The 12,765-nt window shown below is 38.7% G+C and overlaps 1 protein-coding gene across 11 annotated transcripts in view; it reads right to left on the minus strand.

Moving 5' to 3' along the window:
- The window catches only part of LOC124153473 (uncharacterized protein CG43867), a 681,094-nt gene extending 679,360 nt beyond the window's left edge, over positions 1–1,734 (minus strand). For all 11 annotated transcript variants that reach the window (XM_046526646.1, XM_046526651.1, XM_046526649.1 and 8 more), the window contains exon 1: positions 1,610–1,734. The gene's annotated coding sequence lies outside the window, so the exon portion shown is untranslated. The remainder of the gene's footprint in view (positions 1–1,609) is intronic.
- Between the last annotated feature and the right edge of the window lie 11,031 nt (positions 1,735–12,765).

The raw sequence follows: 12,765 nt of genomic DNA on the forward strand, positions 1-12,765 counted from the left end.
ATTATATCGAAATGCTTTTCACAAGGCGAAAATATGAGCTCGTGGTTTCCGTTTTCATAGCCAAGCGCATAATAATCTGCGCCTTTGCGGGAATAACTTCAATATAATACGCCACATCATTGAGGATGAGAGAAAAGTAATCATTTTCCCAACATAAACAGCTGATTACTTTATATTATTCTCAACATTACAGTTTAATATCCTTCACATTCGTACATATGCAAAAGAATCCAAAACAGATCACATCATCAACAGGTATTCATTCCAAGGGAATAAATTGGGCCGCACTTAAATGCGAGACTGAAGAAATTCTGCACAGGGTGCTACAACAAAAATGTTAAATTAGTTCACCACGCCCATAGTTCACACACACGCAAGCAGGTCTATGCAACGCTCTAAGCAAGGCGAGTTAAGCCATTTTCATTAATAATCGGACATCCATCATAAAATAATAAAATTGAGCAGGTCACCAAACATACAAGAATATACCGTCAAACTTGAAAGCAATTAAACCACCATTAATCAATTCAAAAAGAGAAAACGTAAACCAAGGGGTGCAGGTAATTCACAGGTGTCTGACATTTACAACTGATTGAACAAATGTGCAACCACTGAGAAATAAAATATTACGTTTTACATTAAACGATGATCAACCTTAATAGTAAGTAGTTGAAATATCTTTAAATTATGGCGTTTGTTTCGGGAATCTCAAAAAATTCGATATTGTGAAACTTCAACGAACAGATGTAGGTCTACGCTCTTTCTAAAATACCTGATACCGCTTTTTAATTACTGAGTAATTAATTTCAGATGAAAATACGTGTTCAACATTTTATCGCTTGTAACTAGACCATCAGTGCAATCGATTTTTCGGAAATTGCTAACGAACTGATACCTACGCTGATACTAAACGATTGGTCTTGATTTTAGCTTCACGAAACATACAACATTAGAACGGCAACATCATTTGATATGAAAAGAAAACTCTCACACACGAGTATATAGTTTATATAGATTTTAAGTTTTGCAGATTGTTTCCAAATATAGACATTTTAAATGACAGGGAAGACAATGGATTTACGTTGTATTGATCCCAACTATTTTACGATAAATTTAGGCAAATTATGAAACTGAAACTTTATTGCATAGAATTTGCATTATTATGCTCAGGTGAAATTTCACCGATGCGCCTACCTCTGTGTCTATTCCTAACAATAGGAAGTAACAGGCAGACATATTTATAAGGCATTTTTCTCCATTCATTTAAGAAATATACCACCCACCAATAAAACAATAACTTCATCATCGTAATCCTTTACAGCAAGTCTCAAGCACGATCAATGACTGTTAAATTTACAAATTGAACATGAAATTAAATGACAGAAGATAACCATCAGTAAGAAACAAGTCATTTTACGGTCATAACGTATCACTATCCTACGAAAGACGCTTTCACGTTGTAAATACTGTAGTGAATAAATAAATGGACCTTGTAAACCGTAACACAACACCATAGGGTACATATATTTGAATCATTGCGACTACTGTCGGAGACAACAACAAAATTACAAAACTGTAACATCCGAAGCAAGTAGAAGGGATAACTTACCTTATGCGATGTTCATCAGATGGTTTCCAAAGTTTAGAAGACTTGACAACACATAACACAATTAAATGCACAAAAAAACTTAACACAACACACAAATTTCATCTCCTTCTTCTCGCCGCTGGACTTGTTCGGCGATTTGCCAGCCACCTGGTGTTACAGCGCGTAACTATAAAAAAATGACTGCAGATATAAGACAACGAGAAAACTGGAGAAGAGGGAAAAGACTGCGAGCCTGTTGTTGTAGTACGTGACTTATGGGACCAACCTTGGAGGAAATATTGTTAAGAAAGTAGCTGATTGTAGAATTTGAATATTGCTGCCACTATATCAGTGAAATATCTCAATAGCCTCTTTGAAAATAACAAGTATGCTATGAGAAAAGGTGTGTAAATCCTTGGTGATACGATAGTTACAGGTAAACGCCCACAAGCAATTGCGTTCGTTTCTGAATTAATACCATGCAAGTGAATTAGTGTTCATTATCAGCGAATATCGTGGTGGATATAGTAAAAACATTTACAATTGCAATAAATTTTTACATCTTGTCGTATTTTTCGAAACCCTTAAGATACTATGTTAATCAAGCAGGTTATAGTAATACCACGTACTGACCACCCTCGCAAATTTGTGCGTTTATATTATTTGTTTCTATTTAATAAGCATTGTCTCATGGTTTGATATTGAAGAAACTTCATAATGTGCGTTTTGACACCAAGGGCGTTCTGGGGTGATTGGGGGCCCTCGGCTGATGAGGCTCTTGATGCGCTTTTTAGAAGGTCCTCCCCTCGAAAATTTTAGGAAATAGTATGCCCGGAAATAGATTTAGACGCTAATGTGGCTCTTAAAAACTACATAAAAGTGAATAAAAATAGTAATTTCGCAATAAAAATACTATGAAAAGTGAGAATTCCACAGTTTATAAAATTTAATGAGGTATATTACGCGGTTCTATTGCCTATTTTAGCGATTTTTTTTCCCTGAAGCTGCACTGAAATCCAAAGGAACCTCTGTTAGCTTTACGAATAACCCTTCCAAAATAGCATTATCTCCGGACACAATTTTACTATTTTTTATATACTCTTTTTACACAGACTATTTTTTTTAATATAGCAACGTAGAATTTCACGGTTAAAATACATTTGGTTCAAGTAATCTGAGTTTTTTATTACACCTTTCATATACGCTTTACTATTGACGCGAGCGTTGTGGGGGGTCCCCCAAGCTCGGGGCCCTTGGCGACAGGCCGACTGGGCTAGAGCGCCCCTGTTTGAGACCATAAGGCATATATATTTGAATCATTGGCCCTACCTTCGGAGACAACAACAAAATTCCAAAACTGAAACATCCGAAGCAAGTGGAAAGGATAACTAACCTTATGCGATGTTCATCAGATGGTCTCCAAAGCCCAAATTAGTAGACATCCTTTTTCAATAAAATGATTCCCTTATACCTTTAAGCCGCTTGCGTTCCCCTAGTTTACCATCTAATAAATTTAACCCTCTTCAATTTCCCGTTGAAATTTGAGAGGTCTGTTTGGCAAATATATATTTATCAAGGAGATTAACGAATTAAAGCAAACTTCTGAAAAAACTTCCTCCATGAAAATATTGGTGAGAGAAAATAAAGCGCCGGGGCGGCGCCATAGATGACTAAAAAGCGTGCGAAATTAAGAGACAATGTCTTTTTCCGCATCGCAAGTCCACGTAACTCTTCAATTACATAAATACCGAATAATTACAGCATTAAATAGAAGATTGAGGTTTCAAGCTCCTACTTACTGTACCCTATAATATAAACTCGGCTTCTAATCCAACGAGTAAAAAAAGGTGCCGTCGAAATAAATTCATTTGGATTTATTTAGCTTCCACAAATTTTTCTTAGTTTTTGCTAATTTTATATTACATCTATGTGCGTTAAACTGCACAATTTTCATGGATCAACTGAGCAAAATTTTGTTCAGCCAAAATAAATACCACTTGTGCTCTTTTGATAGCCAATTTTGGTTACTACATATAGTAATAATCCATTGATCTCGTTGATAAGAATTTTTTTAACAATAGTCTTTTTGGATTTAAATGCAGAAAACAAACATAAAAATGTAAGGTAGTATAAAAATATTTTATTCGAAATATTCAGGTAGTCATTTGCATCAGAATAATAACATACTTTGTAACCAGCCACGTTTTCGACTGAATTTCAGATTAGCAACAGACTTGAAACTGCATGGGATACATAAATTTGCCACCAAAACTCTTCCAAAAACTTGAACAATCTGAGAAAAATAAATTTGCTGTTGCGTTAACAGATAAATAGTTACAAAATGTGCAATAAATAGTTTAAATAGCAATACGTAGAAAATAAATAATAGTATTATGCCACAGTTTGAGCTCATATAAATGATGGATGCGGCTTTGCGTTCCCAAACAAAGACAAAAGTCTTAATAAATATATAAATTAAATAAAAATGCATAAAATTGCACTATTAAAAATGTGCATACGCACCACATGTATAAAATTGCTTCTCTCGTACACACAATGAGTTCATAAGATGAACATTTCTATAAGAAATATGGCGATGATGCAATAAATTAATGATGAAGGCAAATGTTCAAAATACTTCAAAATACCTTCTCTCTCGAGCATGATGACTCATGCAAAATTATGACAATTAAAGCTTCATGAAATGAAATTGAAAAATTCAGATGATTCCACATTAGCAATAAAAAATAAATAAGTTAAAAATAAATATCACAAAAATCTTGGTAAAAATTAATTCTGTTCTAAAAACAATAATTTAAATAAATACCTAAGTTCTATCAGTGTCCATGGAAAAACCGAACACATCGCCTCTCAGGCCAAAGGGAATATGATGCACAATCGATCAATATGATCGGAGATCACAGACGAATCATTATCACAAACATCATATGCCACCAAAACAGTCTTCCAGCTACACCATGGAATGTGACAGCTATAAAATCTCAGGCTTTTCTATCTTCAATTGGTACGAATCAACAGTTGAGCACACACATCCAATGTGAAGGGTATACTCCTCTTCTCGGTTCAATGATGGGTACCTCACAGTGATTTTCTGCGATACCTCGGTGCACATCCTATTTTTCGCACAATTGCAATCCGCCTTCCCCGCTGTCGCACAACGAATATTCCGAAGGCTCTTCGGAATCCGCTCTGGGTTGTAGTCGACGGTAACATTCCAGGGGCAGAGAGGCGAGTCCAGCGTGATGGAAGTATCCTTGTCCGCCTCTTTCGGCTCCTCCATGATCTGGGTGTGGGGTTCACAAGTCACAGGTGCGGAGCTCACTCGCGGCACACCGGTAGGAAACAGCAGGACGATGAGCAGCATGCCGGCAAAGAGCGACGGAACGACAGTGGTAGCCGTAAAGAAAGCCATGTCGACTGATAATAAAATAGAGTACTGAAATGGATGTCGGTAAAGTGTGGTATGGCCACTGAAGGAAAGCGAACGTTGAGCAGAGGAGAGTGGTCTACTGCTGTCTTGAGCGCTCGCTGAGGGGGCAATGGTGATATTCGGACATCACGCCGGAGATTATATACAGGAATGGAGTGGAGGAAGAGAAGCGATTCCCCGGAAGGAGGTCGAACTAGTGCTGCCTCCCGAGTCCACCCTCGCGCTGTGCCCCCCTCTACCTCCCCTTCCTCCTCCGCCACGGAGGAAAGTGGTGAAAAATAAAGGAAAAGGAAATTCCCGGAAAAAATTGACAGTTGCCTGGGATCTGAAAGAATAACGTCAGTTATTCGTGTCGTTAGTGGCGATCCCCATAACACTGAGACCACCCTCACCGGAACATACTCGTCTCCGTGGTAGATAAGTAGCGGTCTTGACGGTAGACCACGGAAAGCTTCCTCCCAGGCCACAAACTGTCTCCGTTCCCGTGTGTGCTGACGACAATGATTGTGTCAAATAAATAAATTAATTAAAAGATTTTTTGGCTTTCTCTCACTTTTTCGCGTTCACAGTGACCTCTGCACATGCATATCCTCCCGCCTCATTTGCCCCTGATTCCTTCACCTATGCAATGGCGCGGACTGTTTTTCGTCCAGCGTTAAAAGGAACAATTTTTTTATGACACGCATTATTTTTTAACTATTCAACACTTTCGAACGGTAATGACACGAGGTCAGAGTCAGATAAAAATTCTTAAGTGTTGCATGGAGAGATTGGGTATATTTCGGGGGAGGTACATTTGCAGGGGGCAAACTTAAGACCGCATCTCCTAAACATTTCGAACGGATTTGTATCCTTGGACGTCCTGCGCGCAACGGTGTTGGAATTGCCCACTTAGGAGGTGGACCCAAGAGAATAATACTCAAGGGTAGTATCCAGCCAAATATACGTTTTATTTAGGAAAACAAAATGAACAGAGCTAAGTGCTGTCTTTACGAAATTGTCAGGCCCGTTTTGTAGTATTATATGTAACTTTTATTATATCACTCCTAAGTTTCGGAGCGGATGATACCAATTTACTATTTCCCGGAATTTCCCAGCACAGGATGTTTTCTGGCCACCACATTTCGACACTCATCTTCTATCTGCTTCCACTCTTATCGTCCTCTCAGTTTATCATCAAACTTTTTTCTATGCCTTGGTGGTTTAATGTGGCGCGGGAACTCACATCTCTAATTCTACACATTTGGCAAATTTTCGCACAATACTACCAATATTTATAGCAATTATCGTCGGTTTGTTAAATACCAAGAATGTGCCACGATCACTCAGTTAAAATCATCTCCAATACGGTAAATAATTCCCCTGCCGTCACGGATTATATTTCCTCGGCAAATGATTACACATTGAAATTCGAATAAAAATAAAATAAGCGTAGGAATCACTGATCATAGTCAAACCTGTAGTTCAGTTTATCACAGCGAGTTCTCCGGGAAGATATTATTGGTGTAGGAATGATCCTTATTAAATTGAGCTTATTTTCTTAAAATGTGACACAAAATTTACTTCGTAAATATTGTGAATTACGATGATTCGTTGGTAAAATTTGGTGTAAGAATTAAATAGCTATCATGGAATTTTGTATCAGAGATTTCATCGATGGAATGAGAAATGAATTTCACTCCAAAAAATTATTATCTACATAAACAGCCTTGTAATTATTAGCGAATTTTAAGAAGTTTGTAATGAGTTTAACTTACACTAACCAGGACTACTCAGCTCTTTATACCTGGAGGAGTGTAATAAGAGGGTTAATCAAGGTAGGTAAAATTAGTAAACACAAGTTGTATGTTTAGAAAAATAATTTATCCGAATACTGACATTAACACTTGCTCGCTTTTGCACTAGGTCTTAGTGCAGATACTGTAACTTCTTCTACTCAAGGTATTTCAGCTACTAGCAGTTGGTGGATAGGTTTGCATTATCACAGCATCCACATAAGATGACATTTTATGTCAGGGTCGCCCAGAGATTTTTGGGGACCCGAGTAAATTTTTCTTTTCTCGCATTCATGAACCTGAGAATGGGCGCACCCAGCGGGGGGCAGCAGGGGGCAGCTGCCCCCCCCCCCCCCCCCACAGAAGCAAAAGTAAATTTATTTCAAAGCGAAAGTTTTGAACAAATTTATTCATATCCAATAAAATTGATATTAGTGTACAACATGTAATTAAAATAAACATATTCTTTTCGAGCAAATAATTTTAAAAACTAATAAAGCGTAGTAATGATTGCCTTGAAATTTTGGTTTCCTTAACCTTTTCTGATCCTTGTTAAAACTTGAACGACCGCCGCTTGCCCCCCTCTAGTTTTGACCCTGGATACGCCCTTGTACCTGAGAATAATTTTGGAGCCCGGGAGACTGGTCGTACTCCCCCTCCGGATGATCCTGGTTTACTCATTAGGGTTAAAACCCGGCTCAGCCGCTATTGCATATCGATTCTGCTTCCGATTAGCACACTTGCTTACCCAATAATACAGGATAGGTACGTGCGAAACCTCTTGGTGCAAGAAAAACCGCCGTGATTCTCATATTTAGGATCGAATTCACGACTTCCGATAGCTTTTCCCTCAGAAATTTGTAACCATCCGACTCCAGGATTACTAAGAACATCTTTGAATATCATATTCATCAGAGCAAAGGGGCAATAACCCAAAATGTACCCAATATTCCGCATTAAATATTAGCTTCTCATTCCAAAGGGTTGGGAAATTCTGGTCGAAGTGGAGATTTGTCAGCGAAATCCTGGACAGGTGACAGGTTTTAGTCATTTATTAGTACTCTCAGTTATAAATTAACCCCGCCACTAGATCATAACTTAAATCTTAAGACCTCTCGGCGTCCAGATAAAGAGTCGCCTAGTTCTGATAGGATCGAGTTTTTCCCCATTCAGCATTTCCAGCCTACTGTGAAAAAATCATAGAGGAAAACCACCCGCATAAATTAGATTTCGATTCAGTACCTCCGACATTGATTTCAACCCCGGCTGAAGCTCAATTACTTCTCAAGTTCTCTCAATTACTTCTCAAGCTCAATCACTTCAAGTTTCTATCTGCTTCTGAGAGCCGCTAATTACGTGTTTGCGATTTCCTTACGATCCAAACCAAAAATCTGGAATTCAAAAATGAATAATTTTCCATTTGTTTAAGCAGAATATCGAATTTGGAGCCTGATAATGACTGGACAATCAATGGCTCCGACTCCATGGGGCCTACGGGGGCCCGAACCCCCTCAAAAATTCGTTATAGGTGTGAGGAAAAAATGTATCAGGCTTGTCGATTTTCCCCGGATTGTCCAGATATCGAGATTCGAGTTATCAGTGTTCTAATGTTGGTCATATGACTCTTCAAAAATGCTTAAAAAACTTAGAACTCACTACTTATAAAATTTCCCGGGGCAAGATCCCCGGTTTGGGCCCCCCCAATATTTTTTGTAAGTCGGCACCCCTGTGGACAATAGCATCTATTTCACAAATATTTATCACATATTTTGCTTCAAACTAAAGGCTAACTACATTAATGACCATGATTTAATTTTAGCGGTAATGAGATAAGGAAATACCGTTACTTTCTCTTCATTCATGCTTACACAGCGGACAAGGGCGAATGTATGGGGGTAGGGGTGCCCCCACGCGAAAAAGGAAAATAAAGAAAAAAAATTAAGTACCAACCTAATTTAAACTAAAGTAACCTAACTTTGCTGTAAACTTGCATCATTCAATAAAATATCATCTATAGTCCCTATAGAGTGTTTGCATGGGTGAGGAATAAGCATGAAACCCTTTCCATTTAGTGCATACATGTTTGAAGTTCTCATATGTTTAATGAAAATTCCATGTGTTTTGTTATTAATTTATTATTTAAGTTTTAATAACCTTTGTTTTAGCATCGAAATTCTGGAGGGTAAAACGACCTGTAATTGGCTATTCGTTACGTGACGTCATCTCCCATATTATAGTTGCAAGCAGACGGGATCATTGACGAATAACTTATATTTCACGTATTTTACGCGATATTTCTTCATTTTTCTGCAAGTAAATTTGCAAAATGGAACCTGGTTTCGTTAAGGCTTCTTCAAATAACCTCACAGACGTTGACTCCTTCGTGATCGGTGTATACCTAGGGCCTATCTTCGTTTTTATAAGGTCTGTAACTTCATTGTCTCCCGAGTTGGGAGAAAATAGACTCGTGAAGCGTTTCATCCAACAATTAAGTCTCTAACTCGATTGCATATAGACGATGAAGTAAAGAGTGAAGGTAACATCTTCGAGGAATTTATTTCTTCCATGCTGGTTCAACCAACCGTATGCATTTCGATCAAAGGTATCTGACTATTGCGAAGGGGATATGTTTCATATTTGGACTAGTTGTGCCTTAGGGATACATCGAACGCGTATTAATTTGCATTCGTTTGTTCGCTTCTAAGTTCTGTTTGATTTTATTACGTATTAACCTATTGCCAATTCATTTTGAGATTTAGTCATTGTTTACATTTCACGCATATTCGTTGCGCTTTTGTTCGTTATTGTTTTGGTCATATGTATTTTGGTTACGGTAGGAGTGATAGTGAAATTCCAAGTTTTTTGATGTTACAATAACTGGTTTAGTAGGTAATTTGTTTCAGTCTATTCATTTAGTTGTCTTCGCAATGTTAACGTGAAATAACGTAAACTGATTCTAAGTTGTTAGTGATGTGTGGGAAGTGAGATGTGAAGAATCCTTACGAATTTTAAGGAGTGCAAATTCTTTTAGTGTGGTGTGCAGAGTGATTGGAAAACCGATAATTATGCTTTATTAGTGTTACATAATAGTGTTTTATATTTATTGTGAGCCAAGTTCTTCATTGAAACAGTTGATTCGGCATATACTGATTATAAGTATTAAAAAGACAGCTCGTGAAATGTGTGCGTGGTAGTGCTATTTGTGATATGATGAGCAATAAATAAGTACAAGTAAGGGTAATTTTGCATAGTTTTTTATTCATTAACACCTCTAGTAAACTATTTTTCCCTATGTTTCCGCACTTTTATGCTGTCAATATTTGAAAATTTAAATGTAGGGAGGCAGGTTGTTGTGTTTCCTCAACTATAATATTTTAGGGGTAAACATATGTTACTAATTGCTCGCATGTAGGTATTTGCAATGCATCAAATTTGTACCATTTATACATTTACCGTAACGTTATTTTCTTTACGATTCTTTACTGCATTGTAAATTCTTTAAATTTTCCTTTTCCACTCCAACGTTGTTTATATCTGCTTTTCGAGTATAAATGCTTAAAATACTGACGTTACCAATTATGTTTTTCCATAGTCATCAAGCATACATAATGAAAGTAAGCATCCGAAGTGAAAAAATATGCAATGTATATCATCAATGAATACACGGCCGTTTGTATACAAGAATAACTGGATCTCAAACATTCATATGCTTCAGTATTACGCATTAGTCTCTCCTTTCTGAATGGAATAATAAACTCTTTTGTGTGTAATAATGGCATCGACTTAAGATCCCTCCGGGCTGCCAATAACCATTTCCGTCGTAGTTCAGGCTTATCGGGAACATCCACAAAAATCTTGTTCGGTGTAGAAACACGGGTGCTCCCACGTATCGGAACAAAACAATATTCATTCCGGAATTTTGTCCCACAAGCCATTAATCTATCTTCGCTCATGGCTACGAACTTAAAGAATTATTGTACGAAATATACCACTAATTTATAGTAGGACAGATGGTTTATTCCGTCAGATTCACCTCAGTGTTCGTAAACAACAATAAACAAGGTTTCCATCAATCGCAGATGATCGGAGGAACTGCAGTCAGTTGAGTATGGGGATTGACGTCACAAGCCGTCTGGCATGGCGGCGGAGTGTTTTAAGCGCAACATTGATTTTGGAATGTTTATTTGTTAATAACAAATTCGCCCATGGTCGTACGACTGTAGGAGTTGGAATTTTGCTTAACTAAACCAAACTGATATTTTTAACAGGCCTCACCAAAAACGTGCAAATACTCTATTGACGGCAGAAATGGGTTAGAATTGGTGAGCAATATTTTCTTGCATGACAATTTGGGAAAAGCACGGGAGATAATTATCCGGTCGGGGATGCAATTTGGATTGGCTTGTTTTTTGGGACATTTGATAACAAAAAGTCCGCCAACTAAGGCAGGAAGAACCACTGGAGGAAAGAGAAGGAAGACCCAAGGTGAGACCCAACGGAACAGCCGGCAAGGCAGCCCGCGTGGATCAAAGAGGAAATAAATGTGAAGCAATCTATGACGCGAATGGGAAAGACGAAGGAACATCGACATGTCCCCGATGTAAAGACAATTCTCTCAAGGAGAGAATATTGAACCTCAGTTAAAGCGACCAATCACGGCTGGTCTCCTTATCAAGAGCCAGCACTCTTTAAAAGTGTCCAAATATATAGCGATCAGCTCGTAAAATTGACATAAAAATAAGGACAAGGCATTGTCCGATGATTCTCCATAATCATCAAGCACGTGGCCAGAAATGTTCTTGGGAGAAGGGGATGAGGCTCACTGTAATAGTTTCGGCTATGACGGTAGCGAAATGTAATTATCCTTTTTTTTTATTTCCTCACTAGCACTCCAACTCCGCCTACCCAAAGAAATCAGAGTATTCTATGGCATGAATCAAAGGCAATCGTCATGCGTGGAAAAACTTCGGGAGGAGTGGGTGGGGGGGGGGGCAGAAACCCCTTCAACTCCCTCGGCTATTTTCCAGGTGACCATCTGAAGGCTTCTTACTACCTTGGGGACGCGAATTACGAGGACAATATCAAACGATTTTGAAGCGAATTTGAAGATTAATAGGCGATCTACTGCTACGGAAACTGACTTCAAGGACATATAGGTGAGGTTTTCAGGGGTACGTGGGAAGAAAAGCTGGAAAATAGATAGGAGCTGGTGATGAGCTTTCTTGAAGTTAGACAAGGGGTTCTCATTGTTGGCCTCATGACAAATCCACTTCGTCTCGTACCTACTTGCAGTTTCTCATTCATTTAACCACAGAAATCATCGCGATTCCTAGAAAAGCTGCCGAAAAATGACCTAAGAAGGCAGCGACGTCGCAAATATTATTCTTGGAACTTTAGAAGGGTTCGACTCCTTGGCTTACTTGGGCCCCATAACAAGCCTTCTGCAAGGGGTTCCGCCACGGGCGTCGCCGCCATAGGGGACCCGTCCCCCCAATATTTGAAAAGTCAGTCCCCCCCCCCCCCCCCCCCCTAAAATGTATAAAAAAATTTAATATGACCCCATTGGTCCTCTATCAAACGGGGAAAGTGATGATGCTGACGACGCCATTGGGTTCCGCCACCACTGCCTTGAGGCAGCAGACCCTATCAATGACTAGTTCCAGTCCGACTACAACTCAAATGGTTTCTTCAATAAATATAACAATAAGGACATATTTAGTAAAACCGCATTTTCATCTCTGCTTTCCGGTTGCGGCGGGGTAAAGTCCTCGCCTGCCAAACCGAAGGTCGCGGGTTCGAGTCCCGCCCGGGTAGGCTGTTCCTACCCAGAGCATTGTTGTTTGTGATGGTCGTTGTTTCATGTTATATCCCCCGATGTAAAGGCCTTAAATGAGCTGTTTTCGGGGCGATGAAAATAAATAAATAAATTTTCCGTTGCAAACCCTAGGCCT

The sequence above is a fragment of the Ischnura elegans genome, chromosome 2, assembly GCF_921293095.1.
Source record: "Ischnura elegans chromosome 2, ioIscEleg1.1, whole genome shotgun sequence".
Classification (NCBI taxonomy): Eukaryota; Metazoa; Arthropoda; class Insecta; order Odonata; family Coenagrionidae; genus Ischnura; species Ischnura elegans.